The sequence below is a fragment of the Taeniopygia guttata genome, chromosome 31 (genome assembly GCF_048771995.1).
Source record: "Taeniopygia guttata chromosome 31, bTaeGut7.mat, whole genome shotgun sequence".
NCBI lineage: Eukaryota > Metazoa > Chordata > Aves > Passeriformes > Estrildidae > Taeniopygia > Taeniopygia guttata.
The window spans coordinates 3,961,084-3,978,045 of NC_133056.1; the positions used below are offsets into that span (position 1 = coordinate 3,961,084).

General features: G+C 53.2%; 1 long non-coding RNA gene across 1 annotated transcript; it reads left to right on the forward strand.

Moving 5' to 3' along the window:
- Window positions 1-15,604: 15,604 nt before the first annotated feature.
- On the forward strand, window positions 15,605-16,625 carry LOC116807437 (uncharacterized). Its single transcript, XR_012052355.1, has 2 exons — window positions 15,605-16,049; window positions 16,319-16,625. It is a non-coding gene; the product is annotated as an uncharacterized lncRNA (long non-coding RNA).
- The last annotated feature ends 337 nt before the right edge of the window (window positions 16,626-16,962 follow it).

Genomic DNA, 16,962 nt, shown 5'->3' on the forward strand with positions numbered 1-16,962 from the left:
TTTCTCTTGATGACTGATTATGAGTGGCTATGGGAAGAAACTCTTTGCCTTGAACCACTCAAGGCAATAATTTCTTTCCAAGGAGTAGATGTAATTACATTTTCTGGGTAAAAAAAAAAAAAAAAAGTAGTAGTGGACCGAAGGAGCTTCAAGCCCATCTCCACTTGCTGCCAATGACTGAATTAAATGCACAGGGCTCCTATCAGCTCTGCCAGACAAAACGTTGCTTTTGGGTTATTGGGGGTTTTGTCAGAAGTCTTTGTAGTATGAATAGTTCATACTGCTGGCTTCAGCTATTCCTGCTGTCCATCATATCTTGCTATTATAAGGCAGCTCTTTTCATTATGTTGTCTTTTAATTCAGATATCTGAACCTTTTTCTACTTCTAGTCCCAGTTTTCAGTAGGACAAACATTTTCTCATCTGTGAGTGTATTCAGTGGTGGCCACACAAGTGAAGCCAAGAAGCTGGCAGGTGATAATTTATGAAACTTTGTATAATGGGAAAAAATCAGCATTCAATTTCCATCTCCTTAGAAATCTCTATTTCTTTTTTTTTTTTTTTGTCTCTTGTGCTCTTTGTGGCTGGTCTGAGTTTAGTGCTTGGAAATGCAATTATATGGATCCAAATTCTTTTGAGAGAGAATAATCTTGTACACAAAGCCAAATAATTTTAACTTTTTAATATTAGAGCAGTTTGACATCCAGGCATGGGGAGCTGGCAGTGGTTAGTACCTGGCCAGCCTCAAGAACAGAGAGTTCATCTGATTGAAGTGAAATTTCATTCATTGGAAACAAAGTAAAATTGCCTCTTATTTGCTCAGCACTAAAAATCCACCTGAAGCTGATTGCCAATACTTGCTGCTGAGTGATGGGATGGCACCATGGGATGTCACTTGCAATGGCACCATGAAATGAGAGAAATATTAAAAATTGGTATTTCCAACCATGTGCAGGCCCTGATGTTCTGCTGTTGGCTTGGTGCTGTCAACAGGGCTGATTTTGATGGTTTTAGAGGCACTAACCTGGGCAGTGAAATGCACCTCATTGCATCTCAGGTCTCTGCAGGTGCCTTTATCTTCCTTCATGCTCCTCAGAACTGAAATCCTGCAAGGACCAAGTCAATCTGAGGCTTTGGGAAGGATCAGTAGTGATAGATTTTGGTGAGATTTGAGTCAGGAGATGTAAGTAGTAGCAGAAAGTGCTGTAATCTTCATCTTTGTGCTCTCCTGCATGCTGATGCAGTATGAAGGAGGCAGGGATTCCATAAAGCACCTTCTGTAGTTCCTGTGGGAGAGAAACCAGTGGCAAGTTCTTTAATTTCTTAGAGTTTCAGGCATGTGTCATGTAGCTGGGCTGCTCCCCAGGGGCCAGGCTCTGCCTCTCCTTGCTCCTGTTGGTGCTAACAAACTGTCCTCTGGGATTTTTATTTGCAAACCACCTCTGACCAGCTTCCATTTTGCTTTAAAAATTCAGCACCACGTTTGTGGCTGAAGAGGTCTCAGAGCTGGGGAGAAGGATTTGAGATGCAATTTGCATCAGAGTTGTTACAGAGGGGAAAATGATGAATCCCTCCTGTGTCTGGAGCTGCTAATCTTGTTCTGAACATTGAAAACCTCTTCAGCTTCCCTCATTGTACCTAAATTTGATTACTGCTTTGATTTCACACCTCTTTCATGCAGGCTTTTCCTCTCTCCTTGGCTGGACTTGTCAGGCCTGAGAAGAGAAATTTTGTCGAGCCTTGGGACAGTTCCCATCCTCTATCCCGGCTCCCAATGCTGTTTGTAATGATCTTGGGAACCTGAGCATGAGGGAAACTGGGAGGAGTTTAGTGAGAGGCAAAGTAAGGCACAGAGGTGAAAGTAAAAGTGCAGAGTCTGGGTTACCAGAGTCTGCTGTGTTGTGGGGATCTGGGCCATGCAAAGTCATGTTTTCCTCTGTGAATGGCCAAATCCTTCTGTATCTCCTCCTGAAATTCCTGTGCACCTGGGCTGGTGCTGGAAGTGCAGCCACACAAAGTCCCCACAGAGCTGTGTGGGACCCCGTGGGAATCATTTCTTTGCTGCTTTTGATGAAAAGCTGTGACATGAACCTCAGTGTCAGGGAGGTGAGACGTTAATGCTGCTGCTGTCAGACAATGCCCACACACCGTGTCTGGAGGCAGCTCAGGAGAAGATGAAGAAAAGCCAGGATTAAAACCCATGTGCTACTGAAGTCTATCAGAAACAGCTTGGAGTGAAGTCTGTGCAGTGACTGGGGAGGGCTGGATAAAGGGGCCAGCTCTGAGAAGTCTGTGGTACAGCAGCGATGTCCTAATACTGATCTTTGCACAGAGATGAAAAAGTCTCAGTTTGCATAGCCTGAATGTCTGGGTCTGGAAATTCTGCGTTGCACAAGCTGTGCTGAGCTCATCTGGCTCTGAAATATCATCTCTGCACCTTAGCCAGGATCAGCATCAGAGTTCTGAAGAGATGTATAAAGATCAGTCATAACCCAGAAGCACACCTCAGCAATACACATCTCTGTCAGGTGAGGAGGCCAAAAGCTTTCGTTATTGTTCTTGGAGAATGAATTCAGCAATTTAAAAATTCCCTCTCTTGGCATTAAAATACTTTAGTTTCAGCTCTGTCCCCGATTATCAATGTCAAGTGTTCCTCTGGGTGGTTGGGGGTGGGTTCTCCCCCTGCAGCACTCTGCAGGTTGGGGCTAATTAGAGATGTTCTGTCAGGTTCAGATGTTTTGGTGCCCGAGCAGGGAGTGCAGAACAGGGATGACAAGCGCTGACATTTGCTGTGCTACAAAGTCCAAGGGACAAACTTGTGCCAATGAACGTCACACCTTTAACTAGGAGGATCAATTAGTGTTGTGCATGTACCAGAGTCTGGTGACAGAGGGGGCTTCCAAAGGAAATCTTGGTCCATGTAAGACCAAGGCTCCTGTGCTGAGGCTGCCTCCAGGCTGGTCCAGCCCCTCAGGGTGCCCAGGAACAGGGGCTGCCCACAGCCCAGTGCACCTCGCTGGCCCTGGGGCTACCCAGGCAAGAGCCATGGATGAGGCTGTGCAGGACCACGCAGGCTCAGCCCTGCTCCAACATGGGATCCCACGGGACCGGGCACGCTGGGATTTGCCCCTGCAGCTCCCCAGTGTGTCCAGAGAGACTGCAAGGAGACAGTGACCTCTGTCAGTGGGACCCCTCTGTGCAGGTACCCCCACTCCTGGGGTGGCTGTGCCAGCTCCCCCATGAACCTCCCGCCCTGGGAACCTGGAGCAAGCGGAAAACACAACTTTGCCAATGCTGCCTGTGCCTGAAGAAAAAGGAAAGAGAGCTGGGGTGTGAAAAATCAGGGTTGTTTATTTACAGAAGAACAGCAACGAAAACACAGAACACATTGACTTTTGTAAGAATATTTGTAACAACAACAATTTATTGAACGTATATACATAAGAACATATCTAACAACAATATTAGAAACATATTTACAGAAGACCAAACGTAGCACTAAAACCTATATCCTAAAGCGAACAACAAACTCTAAAAACTATGTACAAAAGGGTGCCATCTCTGTCCGGGATCTCCATCAGTCCTGGAAGAAAAGCAGGTGCCATGGTCACTCCAGTCAGGCACAGAGGGCTCTTCCGTGTGTCCCCAGGCTGGCACAGTGGGACCCTGCTGCCAGAGCTGAGGCTGGCTGGGTCTGGGGGCTGGGCCCCAGGCACTGGGATGGGGCTTGTGTGGCCGGAGCAGGGACCACCCAGCCCAGCCCCAGCCTGGCTGCAGGGAACCCACTCGTCCTGTGGGGACCACGTACCTGTTGCTGCTGGCATCGGTCTTCATCCCAGGACCATGGCCTCCTCTTCATCTTCTTGATCAATTTCCATGTCCTCAGCGTACTCTTCCATTTCCAAATCCGTCCCCTCTTCCACATCCACTTCCATCTCTTCCTCTCCAGTCTGTACTCCATCCACATCCATCTCCTCCTCCATATCAGTCTGTGTGTCCACCTCCATCTCTTCCTCTCCAGCATTTTCTCCATCCACTTCCATCTCCTCCTCCATATCAATCTGTGTGTCCACCTCCATTTCTTCCACTCTGTCTGCGACAGCCTGCAGAGGTAGCAAAACCTCAGAGTGGGGTCCCTGTCCCACCCCATCCCCCCAGAACTCCAGCCCACCCGGGCAGCTGGGGCGATCCACCTTCATGGAATGGCACCGTACCTTTCTCAGGACAAAGGTGAGCATCCTGCAGGGATGGATGACACAATCCAGGCCTTCAGCAGCTATGGAACCTGATGATGGGGGTATCCGGGGGCAGGAACAAGAAGGGTGGCAGGAGCGGGCAGGAGCAGAGCGCAGGGTGTGCTGACCCCAGGGCCAACAGTTGTGTTGTGCTGCTTGCTGGCTGCTGGCAGTTCCAGGTGGGACATGGATTGTGACGTGACAGTTGAGCTAGAGAGCCTTTGGTTCCATGCTTAGCAACGTTCCCCCAGACCATGGTGCTCAGAGCCCTGTTCCCAAGGATGGGGCATCCACAGCCTGGGCCAGTGCCTCAGCAGCCTCAGTGGGAAAGAGCAGCTTCCTGAGATCCAACCTCAATCAGCCTCCTGCAGCTGAAAGCCATCGCCCCTTGTGCTGTTGCCACAGGCCCTGTTGAACACTCTGAACACTCTGTCCCAGCCTTTCTTGTGGGACCCTTGCAGTCCTGCATCAGGAACTGAGCGATGGAAGCTTTAGGCCCAGGTTTGCCTCTAAATGTACAAAATTAATAACAGTGGAGGGGAAGATGGTGGGACACTGGTTCTGCTCTAACTGGTGAATATTTTCTTTTTTTTTTTCTTCTTTTCTATCATGCTGATGCAGGTTGAAATGAAGCTTGGCACAATATTCATTTTCTTCTCCATTTGTGAAACACGGAACAAAGTCTGGGCAAGCTGATGTTGCAGAGGAAAACCTGCAAATGTACTGGTTATCCTGAGCCTGGAGGATGCAGTTAAAGCCAGCCAAAAGCAATTTCTGGAAAGTCAAGCCTGGTGTACATTTCTTTGAGTTTTGCTATGCCATCTTCACCTGAGTCTTATAAAAAAGCAAACAAAAAAGTCAAACAAAAACAGACAAAAACCCAAAAAAACAAACCCACACAAACCAATCAAACCAATGGATTAAGAAAACTCAAATAAAACCAAAGGGAATGAGGAGTTAGTATTAGTTGTGAGGATATCACAGCAGGCAAATGGCTGCTTCCCACCATAAAAAGCCACAGAAAACAGCTGCTCCAAAATATACCCAACAGGAGAACCATAAAAGTGATACATAGCAACTTTGGGGGCAGCTCCCCATTCAGGTGAAGGATGAGCACACAGTGGTACAGCTCCAGCATTCCCCACCCTCCAGGCTGCTCTTTGCTCCTGATGAAAGACCCTTACAGGACTGTGGCCCCTCTCAGTGCATTATAAATCATTCCCACAGCTCTCAGTTGAGCCACTGGCCTTTCCAGAGCGAGATCCAGGCACAATCCCACTGCCTGCTGAGCCTCTCTGGGAGATCCTGAGCATCTTCCTGCCTAGAGCCACAGAAGAGCTCAGGCTCTCCCTGAACTGGGTTTTCAGGGGAGGTTTCCATATCCCTGTGAGATCTGTCCAACCCTCAACACATCTGATTTTATGTAAAACGATGTGTTTGGGTTCCTTCCCTACTCCTGTGTGCCAGTGCGAAGTCACCCATGTGAACGGAGGGTATTGTGAGCAGGAAAATGCATTCCTGGGTTGCTTTTTTGCTTCACTGTCACTCAGCTGAACAGGGTCCTTATCTTAGAGGGACTTACAAGAATGGGTAGGAATTTTGGCTCTGAGAGGAGCAGAAAGCACATTTTCTGCACCACATTCCCAACAGATGCTCTTTCCCTGGCAAAACAGTGACTGTCATCCATGTTCCTGGGAAGACCGTAAAGAGCCATTCAGAGATGACAGGTCCACCTGGCCTTTGGCTTTGTGTACCTCATTTCACATGTCCAGTTTTAAGGGCCATGAAAAGAGGCCACCTTTTGCCCTGGCAGTGCTGATCCCTCCTGCTGATGCCCTCCCTCAGCATGGGAGGAATGCAGAGCTGGTCTCAGAGAACCACAGGGCTTGAGGGTTCCTGTGTCATTTCCGTGTGTTGGTAACCATGATTGAACCACCTAGTTCTTGTCTCTTATTTATTGAACTCTGGTTGGTTTCTGGAATTGGTGAAGGATGTGGAGCTGCTGGAGCCACTCCAGGGAGACCTTTGAGCTCCTTCCAATGCCTGAAGGTGCTTGAGGAGACCTGGAGAGGGACTTTGGAAAAGGCTCTGGAGGGAGAGAACAAGGGGGAATGGGTTCAGCCTGACAAAGGACAGGTTTAGAAGGAGAGTGGGAAGAAATTCTTTTCTGTGAGATTGGAAAGACGCTGGAACAGACTGACCAGAGAAGCTGTGGCAGCTCCATGCCTGGAGGTGTTCCAGACCAGTTGGACAGGGCTTGGAGCAACCTGGCATAGTGGAAGGCAGGGGGCATGGAATGAGATGGTCATTAGTTCCTTCCTAAGCCAAACCATGCTCGGATTCTATGAGTGGGCTGCTGAACTTGGCCAAAAGAAGAGCTACATTGCCGAGGTGAAGTGAGAAGGGGGATTAGAGCCACCTGTGTTTGCCCTTTAAATCCCTTCCAACATCAATTCTGGGCTCTGTCTCTGGGTTTGGCCACAAAGGAGCCTTTGTTGTTCTTCAGTGGGGCTGAAATCTAAATCTCAGCGAGTGCAGCTCAGAGGGTGACACGTGCTGCCGCTGGGGCCACTGTGTGGACTTGTTTTCAGAAAAATGGGAGATGCAGAGGAGAGAGAGGTTCCTGGATACAGTAACTCTACCTACACCTGGAACTGAGGCATCTGCCCAGGGATTTCATATTCACCGACTGGGAAGGAAATCGAATCAGGGCTTGCTAATTTTCATGAAGTCAAACACCTGGGATTCACTTCAGACTTGCATTTTCCTGGAAGAATTCAACACAAGCGCTGTATATTTATACACAGGCACTGGACTTTTCTGTTGTTTGATGAGACTACAATTTGTCTTCCTCTTGTGGTTCCTGCAATCCTTCCTCTCCTGAGGTTTGCAGTTGAATTACCAACCTCTACCCCAGGAATATTCATCTGTCATATTTTGGATATTGTTGTTCTTCAAAGGAAAGCAAACAATGAGAGTTTAAGCCAGGCCTCTTCCCAGGCAGATTTGATTGGAACCAAGCCCTGCCTCAGATCCAATCTCATCTCCATTGTTGTGTACGTCTATTAATTTTCCCATCATTGCTTTTCCATTTCTTATTACTATGCAGCTCAGTCTTGAACAACATCATCCAGAACTACACAGAAGTCACATACTGCTGCTTCCCTATTCATATCTGCTTGTTCCCTAATCCCACCCAGCTCTCTATTGAACATCTGCTTTTACCTGGGCTGACAGGTGTGTTTTTTAGCTGAAAATACTGCAAATCAGGGATGCAGAATTTCTCCTTGCTCTGTGAATCTGATCAAGGTCCTTTTCCAATGTGTCACTGAACATGTGAATTCTCCCTTTCTCCCAACAACCCCCAGTGCTGGTTTTGGCTAAGATAAATCAGACAGCCCTGTTTGGAGTCACTCCCCACCTGCTTTTCCATCTCATCCAGGGGCTGGGGTAGGATGGCTGGTTGGGTTGTGCAGACATTGCACTGCACCTTCCCCTGCTGGTGCCCAGCCTGGATCAGGGCAGGTTGGATGCCACATGGGATCCATCCTTTGCCATGCCATGCAATCCTCTATGCAGTAGGGATAACAAGGCCAGCACTGGGGAACCCCAGGTGCTGCAGCAGTGATATTTTTGGGAGAAACACGGAGCTGTGCATGGCCAGCTTGAAGTCTGCACTGGCGTGAGCACCAGGCCTGCCATGCTGAGCCCAGGGCCACAAGCAGTGCTCACCCTGGCTGGGACATTGAGTCCCAACATGGAATCCCACGGGACCGGGCACGCTGGGATTTGCCCCTGCAGCTCCCAAGTGTGTCCAGAGAGACTGCAAGGAGACAGTGACCTCTGTCAGTGGGACCCCTCTGTGCAGGTACCCCCACTCCTGGGGTGGCTGTGCCAGCTCCCCCATGAACCTCCCGCCCTGGGAACCTGGAGCAAGGGGAAAACACAACTCTGCCAATGCTGCCTGTGCCTGAAGCAAATGGAAAGAGAACTGGGGTGTGAAAAATCAGGGTTGTTTATTTACAGAAGAACAGCAACGAAAACACAGAACACATTGACTTTTGTAAGAATATTTGTAACAACAACAATTTATTGAACGTATATACATAAGAACATATCTAACAACAATATTTGAAACGTATTTACAGAAGACCAAACGTAGCACTAAAACCTATATCCTAAAGCGAACAACAAACTCTTAAAACTATGTACAAAATGGTTCCATCTCTGTCCGGGATCTCCATCAGTCCTGGAAGAAAAGCAGGTGCCATGGTCACTCCAGTCAGGCACAGAGGGCTCTTCCGTGTGTCCCCAGGCTGGCACAGTGGGACCCTGCTGCCAGAGCTGAGGCTGGCTGGGTCTGGGGGCTGGGCCCCAGGCACTGGGATGGGGCTTGTGTGGCCGGAGCAGGGACCACCCAGCCCAGCCCCAGCCTGGCTGCAGGGAACCCACTCGTCCTGTGGGGACCACGTACCTGTCCTGCTGCTGGCATCGGTCTTCATCCCAGGACCATGGCCTCCTCTTCATCTTTTCCATCAATGTCCATGTCCTCAGTGTACTCTTCCATTTCCACATCCATATCCCCTTCAACATCCACCTCCATCTCTTCCTCTTCAGTGTGTTCTCCATCCACTTCCATCTCCTCCTCCATATCAATCTGTGTGTCCACTTCCATCTCTTCCTCTCCAGCATTTTCTCCATCCACTTCCATCCTCTCCTCTCCATCAGTCTGGATGTCCACCTCCATTTCTTCCACTCCGTCTGCGACAGCCTGCAGAGGTAGCAAAACCTCAGAGTGGGGTCCCTGTCCCACCCCATCCCCCCAGAACTCCAGCCCACCCGGGCAGCTGGGGGGATCCACCTCCATGGAATGGCACCGTACCTTTCTCAGGACAAAGGTGATCATCCTGCAGGGATGGATGACACAATCCAGGCCTTCGGCAGCTATCAAAACTGATGATGGGGGTATCCGGGGGCAGGAACAAGAAGGGTGGCAGGAGCGGGCAGGAGCAGCGCGCAGGGTGTGCTGACCCCAGGGCCAACAGTTGTGTTGTGCTGCTTGCTGGGTGCTGGCAGTTCCAGGTGGGACATGGATTGTGACGTGACAGTTGAGCTAGAGAGCCTTTGGTTCCATGCTTAGCAACGTTCCCCCAGACCATGGTGCTCAGAGCCCTGTTCCCAAGGATGGGGCATCCACAGCCTGGGCCAGTGCCTCAGCAGCCTCAGTGGAAAAGAGCAGCTTCCTGAGATCCAACCTCAATCAGCTCCTGCAGCTGAAAGCCATCGCCCCTTGTGCTGTTGCCACAGGCCTTGTTGAACACTCTGAACACTCTGTCCCAGCCTTTCTTGTGGGACCCTTGCAGTCCTGCATCAGGAACTGAGCGATGGAAGCTTTAGGCCCAGGTTTGCCTCTAAATGTACAAAATTAATAACAGTGGAGGGGAAGATGGTGGGACACTGGTTCTGCTCTAACTGGTGAATATTTTCTTTTTTTTTTTTTCTTCTTTTCTCTCATGCTGATGCAGGTTGAAATGAAGCTTGGCACAATATCCATTTTCTTCTCCATTTGTGAAACACGGAACACAGTCTGGGCAAGCTGATGTTGCAGAGGAAAATCTGCAAATGTACTGGTTATCCTGAGCCTGGAGGATGAAGTTAAAGCCAGCCAAAAGCAATTTCTGGAAAGTCAAGCCTGGTGTACATTTTCTTGAGTTTGGCTATGCCAAGTTCCCCTCTCACTTAGAAAAAAGCAAACAAAAAACTCAAACAAAAACAGACAAAAACCCCAAAAAACAAACCCACACAAACCAAAAAAATACATGAAAAAACCCCAATAAAACCAAAGGGAATGAGGAGTTAGTATTAGTTGTGAGGATATCACAGCAGGCAAATGGCTGCTTCCCACCATAAAAAGCCACAGAAAACAGCTGCTCCAAAATATACCCAACAGGAGAACCATAAAAGTGATACATAGCAACTTTGGGGGCAGCTCCCCATTCAGGTGAAGGATGAGCACACAGTGGTACAGCTCCAGCATTCCCCACCCTCCAGGCTGCTCTTTGCTCCTGATGAAAGACCCTTGCAGGTCTGTGGCCCCTCTCAGTGCATTATAAATCATTCCCGCAGCTCTCAGTTGAGCCACTGGCATTTCCAGAGTGAGATCCAGGCACAATCCTACTGCCTGCTGAGCCTCTCTGGGAGATCCTGAGCATCTTCCTGCCTAGAGCCACAAAAGAGCTCAGGCTCTCCCTGATGTTGCCTTGCAAAGGACAACAGGCGACCTGGTTCTAAGAGGCAGCACAGCAGCGCCGTCTCGCCCAGGCTACTCAGGCTAACGACAAAGACGCTTGCACCAGTGTGGCGGACGGTCGAAAGCCTTTATTATCTCATCTCGTGGGTTTAAATAGTCTCGGGGGTCTTTGCTACGTCAGAGGGGGGTTGGGGGGTCTCAGGGGTTAGTCGAGAGTGGAAAACTACTGGGGCAGGTGTGGTTACATGCTTCTGGGGTTAATAGATAACGTGGGGCAGGGAGAGGAAGGGGGGAAGAGTCTCTCTCTTTCCGTCACATCCCGTGATCTTCCGTTCGCCTGTCCCTACTACTACATCTCCCCTCCCCTTATCATATATAAAATGAGGTAGTCGTAGATATAGGCACTGGAGTGAGGTACGAACTTGTGACTTGTTAAGGAAAGGGTGGTTTGGTAAATCTGAGTAATTTTTTCAAGGCAGGTCTTGAAGGCTTTAGCGACTGACTGTGTTTGCAGTTTTTGGTTTACAGCATTTGTTGGTGGCCTATGAACAGAATGTTTGCCCTTTCTAGACGGGCCTGAACAAACGAGACTAGTTTGTTCAGCAGGCACGGTCCTATGGTAATACCTAAAAGCAGTATTGCCAGTGGACCTACCAGGGCGGAAATTAAAGTGGTGAGCCAAGGTGATTGATTGAACCAGGATTCAAACCAGCTCTGTTGGGTTTTCCTGTCTCTCTTTCTCTGAGCCAGTCTGTCTCGGAGTTCTGCCATGGAGTCTTTAACGACTCCCGTATGATCTGCATAAAAGCAGCACTCCTCCTTCAGGGCTGCACACAGTCCTCCCTGCTGCATGAACAAGAGGTCCAATCCCCGCCTATTTTGTAAAACCACTTCTGAAAGCGAAGAGACTGATTTCTCTAGATAGGAGATGGATTTCTCGATCCTCTGCAGGTCTTCGTCGATGGTCATTTGCAGCTGAGAGAGTCCGTGCTGCTGGGGTGCGATGGCTGAGACACCCGTGGCTGTGCCAGCTGCTCCCAGGCTAAGCAGCATTGCGATAGTTATCAGGTTTCTTGAGAAGGTGGTATGTCTCTTCGTCTGAGTGGTACAGGACCCTGGGGACAATCAGAACTTGAACACAGAAATCGGTAGAGTCATTAAATTTGGCAAGGAACATATAAGGATTCACTCTGGGTCTCTGGCAAACTTACATCCCAGATGCAGATGGGATCACACACTTATTGGTCCTCTGCGGGGAGTGTCCCACTTGCACTGGTGGGGGGCACTGGCTGTGGAGTAACTGAAGGGGGTGTCTAAAGCAATGCTTTCGTAGAAAGGGGTTTAACATCATAGCAAAACTAAGGGGGGTTAGTCAGGTTCGATTTGGTTTCATTTAGGGTTAGTAAGGTAGCTTCTAAACAGGTTGGCTATGTGGAACACAAAGGATGGGGTGTTTGCTGTGGTGATCTCTTTGAACACCTTGTCACTTGAAAGATGTTACATGACCCACTTAAATGGCTGATGAGGGTAGTGGCCTGGGTCAGCTTGCTCCCCGGCCACAAGCCTCTAACAGCAAAATCGCATAAAGACACTGTGCATGTCTGGGTCTCACCGCCGTGGGATTCTAGGGTTTCGTCTGGCGGTTTGGTGGTCCGTTATCTCCCTCTGGAACAGGGGTGTATGCATCACGGGGACGGTCCACGAGCATGTCCTGCAAACAAGACTCACAGCTTTTCATTAGTTTTTCTTTGAGGGTCAGGTTTGATTGGCAGCAGTGGGTGTGCAGCAGTGGCCCTCATTATAAATTTGTAATCCCGACTCCTAACATAGCAAGGATGTCTCTTCCTATCAGGGGTGGAGAGTTTTGTAAAATGTAAGGGTGGACTGCTACTGTCCGTTCTGGCCCCTTCTTTGTGTGTAGCGTTATAGCTACCAACTGGGTGCTTTTCCAAGCTCGGGACAGCCCTCCCACCCCGTTCACTGGAGGGACCTCCCTGCATTGCCAGTGTTGGGGCCACAGTGCCTGTGGAAACATCGGGCAGTCTGCTCTTGTGTCTGCCCAAAGCTGGAACCCCACCACGTGGGGGTCCCGACTGCCACAGAGGCAGCACGCCCCCGATTCCGGGGCGTCCCCTGCTGACCCTGCGGCACAGGCGGTGCTTGCGGTGGCTGCTGCCAGCCAGGGGCAGGAGTCAGAGGCCGGCCTGAGGGCCAGCGCGGGCCCCTGCAGCTGCCCAGGCCACGCTGCTGTGGCTGAGACCCGCCCTGACACAGAGCTCTGGCCCCACAGAGCTGCCGTGACCATGTCGGGGACCATCATGTCCTCGAGCAGGACCGCCGAGCCGGCGCTGCAGATCCTCCTCGATGTGCTGAGCGCCTGGCCAGAGGACAGCGTGTACACCTCTGATGGGGACAGCACAGGGGTCTTTGCCCTGGCTGTGAGTTTCTGGAAGCGGCCTTTGGCAGCCCCCAGGCCACCTCTCCAGCAGCTAGCTCTCTGCCCTGCCCCCAGCTGCATCTCCCTGCCTCAGGCACTGGGCTGAAACCTGGCTTGGGGGCAAGGTTCTGGGCCACCAGGCCGGCTGCTCCCCCTGTGTCTCCCTTGGCCTCTCCCTCGCAGGCTGGGGCCATGCCACATGCATGTCTTGGCACTGATTGCTGTCTCTGGGTGTTTCATTTCTTGCAGGCAACAGTAACAATGTGGAGGGTCTTCAATCTGACCTGGTGCCCACCTGTAGTGCAGATATATTTCCCCAATCTCCTTCTGCTTTTGCTCTTCCAAGCTTACATCAGCACGCTGGATATGCCAGAAGAGGTGGATACCTTCTGGAAGAGATGCCAGGAGCAACACGGCCTTGCCGCCCACCCCAACAGGTGCTCCATCCCAGTCTTCCCAGCCTCCCCATCCCTGCCATGCTCCCAGGGCAGGAGCCGGGCCTCCCAGCGTGACCTGGGCTTTGCTCTGCACACAGCTTTGCACTGCAGACCCTGAAGGCCCTGCTCTGCCAAATGCAGTACGAGGACGTGGTGCTAGCAATGGAACGCAGGTGTGCCTGGAACATGCTGCTCTGTGCCCACACCCACCACTATGCAGTGGGTCTGCTGGCCAGGTGAGACCTCATTCTCCCCACCGCCCCTCTCCTTTGTGCCCAGATCACCCCACGCAGTCCCCGTGCTCACGGGCGGCAGGGCCTTGTCCCCAAGGGAGGGATGAGCAGATTTGAAAAGGCTGGGAGAGGAGGGTGCCCTGGAGCAGCTGCCTCCCAAAGCACCCGTGCTCGGGAGTGCTCGGGAGAAGACCAGACCTCTGTGAGTCAGCCCTGGGAGAGGTTTGGCCACTCAGCTCAGGAGCAATGGTGCCTTTTTCTCCCCCCCAGGGAGATGCGCCGTGTCTCCATCATCTGGCGCTGCAGGATCGCATCCTGCCTCTTTGACCTACTCAGCCAAGACATTTCAGACTGGGAACTGCTCGCCCTGACGTGCCTGGTGGAGGTGAGCCCGATGGCCAGCGCTGCCTCGCTCAGCTGCCTCCCACGCCTCTGCCCTCTGGTAGCCGCAGCTGCCTGGGATGGTGCCCTGTGCTGCTGCCTTGGCTCAGCCCTGTGCGGTTCTGAGCTCCTGCCAGCTGGGCACTCCTGTCACTGCTCTGTGCCTTTCAGGTCCTGGACTGCCTGGACTTGAGTGAATGCGGTGAAAAGGTCCTGCAGATCATGACAAGGCACGTGAGGAGACGGTCCAGAGAGATGCGTCGCGTGGCGCTCAGAGGCCTCGTGGTGCTCAGCCAGGACCCCTCGATGGTGAGAAGGAGGCAGCAGCTGAAGCTGTGCTGGCAGCGTGGGGCTGGGGAAAGCAGCCCCTTGGGCTTGGCTGGGCTTTGGGAGCTGTGGCAGCTGCTCCCAGCTCTCCAGGGTCACTGTTCAGCTGCCTGAGTGCTCTGGGACAGGCCTTCGGCCTCTGAGCCCTGCAGCAGCAGCAGCAGCGTCGGGTTGCCCAGCCTTGTTTTCCACACAGAACCAAAGAATGTACAGCCTGACTGAAAGCCTTGGCAACCTCCTGCGGGCCGTGGATGAAGACATTGTTGAGATGACCGTCGTTGTTCTCAGCTCTCTGCTCTTTAACAAGAAGATAGCAATAGCCAGCCCCATCGCCCTGCAGCTGGCTGAGGCGCTCTGGCAACTCTTCGACAATGTAAAGCTCTGTGCCCCCAGCCACGGGCACCGGGCGCCGCCTGGAAGCCCGGTGCCTTGGGCCTGTTCACAGGGGGGCCTGAAGCAGCTGATGTGGAGGGGTTTTGCTTCCTTTCCAACAGGACAACAGCCTTGTGAAGCTGCTCTCCATTCGCCTCTTCCAAGAGGTGATGAACTTGGTGGTGGCCAAGGGAAAAAAGCCCCTGAAGAAGCATGTGAGGCAGAGCCTGCTCCCACTCTTCTTCAACTGCCACGATGAGAACTGGGGTGTGGCACAGGTGAGGGCTCCTGGGCGCCGGGGTCCACATGGCAGGGGGCTCAGCTGTCTCCCCACAGCCTGGCTCCTCCTCATGGGCTCCAGCTCCCTCCTGGCCTTGGCACAGGGACGCGGCTCCTGTGCCCTGGGCTGTGGTGCCATCTCCGGCTCTCTGCCGCTCTGCAGGCCTCTCGGGAAACGCTGCTTTCTGCAGTAAGATTCCTGAAGAGAAGGGATCTTCAGCACCTGGTGAACACGGGTCAGATGTGGAGCTTTGCCGAGCGCTTGGTAAGGACAGCCCAGAAGCCCCAGTCCCAGCCTGGAGAAGCCGCCTGCCCACGGTGCCCAGTCTGTGGGGCTGGCAGCTGCAGCCCCTGCCCAGTGCTGCACGCAGGGGCACCGGCCGGCGCCCCACACGCCGCTGCCTTTCCTGGGCCACCCGGGCCCTGCTCCAGGCTCCTCTGGCCCCAAGCCCGGCGCTGAGTGAGCCCCGAGGCAGCCGGGCTCTGCCGCGGGGCGGCACCGCGGCTCGCCGGGCCCTCTGCTCCCTGCGGAGCCCGGCGCCTGCGGCTGCTGGCCGGGCCTTGGGGCTGTGTGGGCAGGGGGAGCGGCACCCGGCCTAGGGAGCGCCCGGCCGAGGGGCAGGGCCCACACCAACCCTTCCCTTTGTGCCTGCCGCTCTCTCCAGCTGGCAGAGGACAGGAGCCGAGCGGCCGAGCACCTGCGCCGGGCCCTGCCCTACCTGCAGAGCCCACAGGAGCCCCTGCGAGAGGCGGCCGTCAGGTTCATGGGTGAGCCAGCAGCCCGGCTCCTTCCCCGCCCCGCCGCAGCTCGGCCCCAGCCCCGCCTGCTGCCCCGGCAGCAGCATCCCAGCGCGGCCATCTGGAGCCCCGCCTGGCCTCGGCGCTGCCACCGCCCTCTGGCAGCCGTGCCCTTGGGCGGCAGGATGCGGCAGGGGCCCGGGCTGAGCCCTGCCGGGCCAGGAGGCCGTGTGGCCTCAGGGCTGGCAGCGCCCGTGTGCGGCAGCTGTGGCTCTCCAGCCAGCTCACGCTCTCTGTTCCCAAGGGATCGCCGGGCGCTGCCTGAGAGGACAGCAGCAAGAGTTCCGGATCCTCTGCAGGGGTGAGTGAGGCCAGCGGGCTCTCAGCGGGGGCTGCCGCTGGCAGCTGCCTTCCCTGGCCCGGCGTGCACCAAGGGCAGCGTGGGCTGAGCACACAGACCTTTCGGGGGCCTGTGGCAGATCCGTGGCCAGCACCTTCCAGCTCGCCCTTCTTGTCTCCTGCTTCCTCCAGGCCATGGCAAGAGCTGCCTGGCATGGACGTGGCAGGAGGGTGTCCCCATATTTCTGCAGACACAGGCTCTGATGGTGGCTCTGTTCCTCTCTCTCGCAGCCCTTCAGGACATGGCGAATGACGCCAGCCCTGCCATCTCATGCCTGGCCCTTCAAACTCATTACATCAATTTAGCTGTGCAGGCCATTCCCTCCTCCCGACTCCAGAAGGTGCAAGATCAACTCCGCCGGCTCTGGAAGTCACGGCCTTTCCCGTGTCGCCGGGGCTGGCTGTCCTGCTGCAGCGCTGTGGAGAACTGATCCGCCAGGCTGCGTCTGCTGGGGCCACCTGAGCCTGCGGGGACCAACCCCTTCTGAAAGCACTTCCTTTCACCCCAGGATAGCATTAATAAATTGCTGTTGTCATACCCGGAGGTCCAGGAGCTTTCTCTTGGTGCCCAGATTCTTCAGGCCAATGGGGAGGAGTGGAAAAAGGGCGCTTGCACTCGGCAAGTTGCCCAAGCATGCAGTGGGCAAGGGAAAGTGGCCAGAAGCCCCTTGGCCTTTGGTGTGTTCCGTGTCCGTGGAACAGCAGAAAGCGGCAGGATGTGTCTGCTTCCAGTGCTTCTCTTGGCTCTTCCTTCACACTGCTGGCCCACATCAGGGACACAGAACGGCTTCTCTCATGCCAGCGTTATCCCAGTCTTCTGCATTTCCCCAGGTTCCTCCCAGCTTCACCAGGGAAATTCTCTGCTCGTGCCTGTC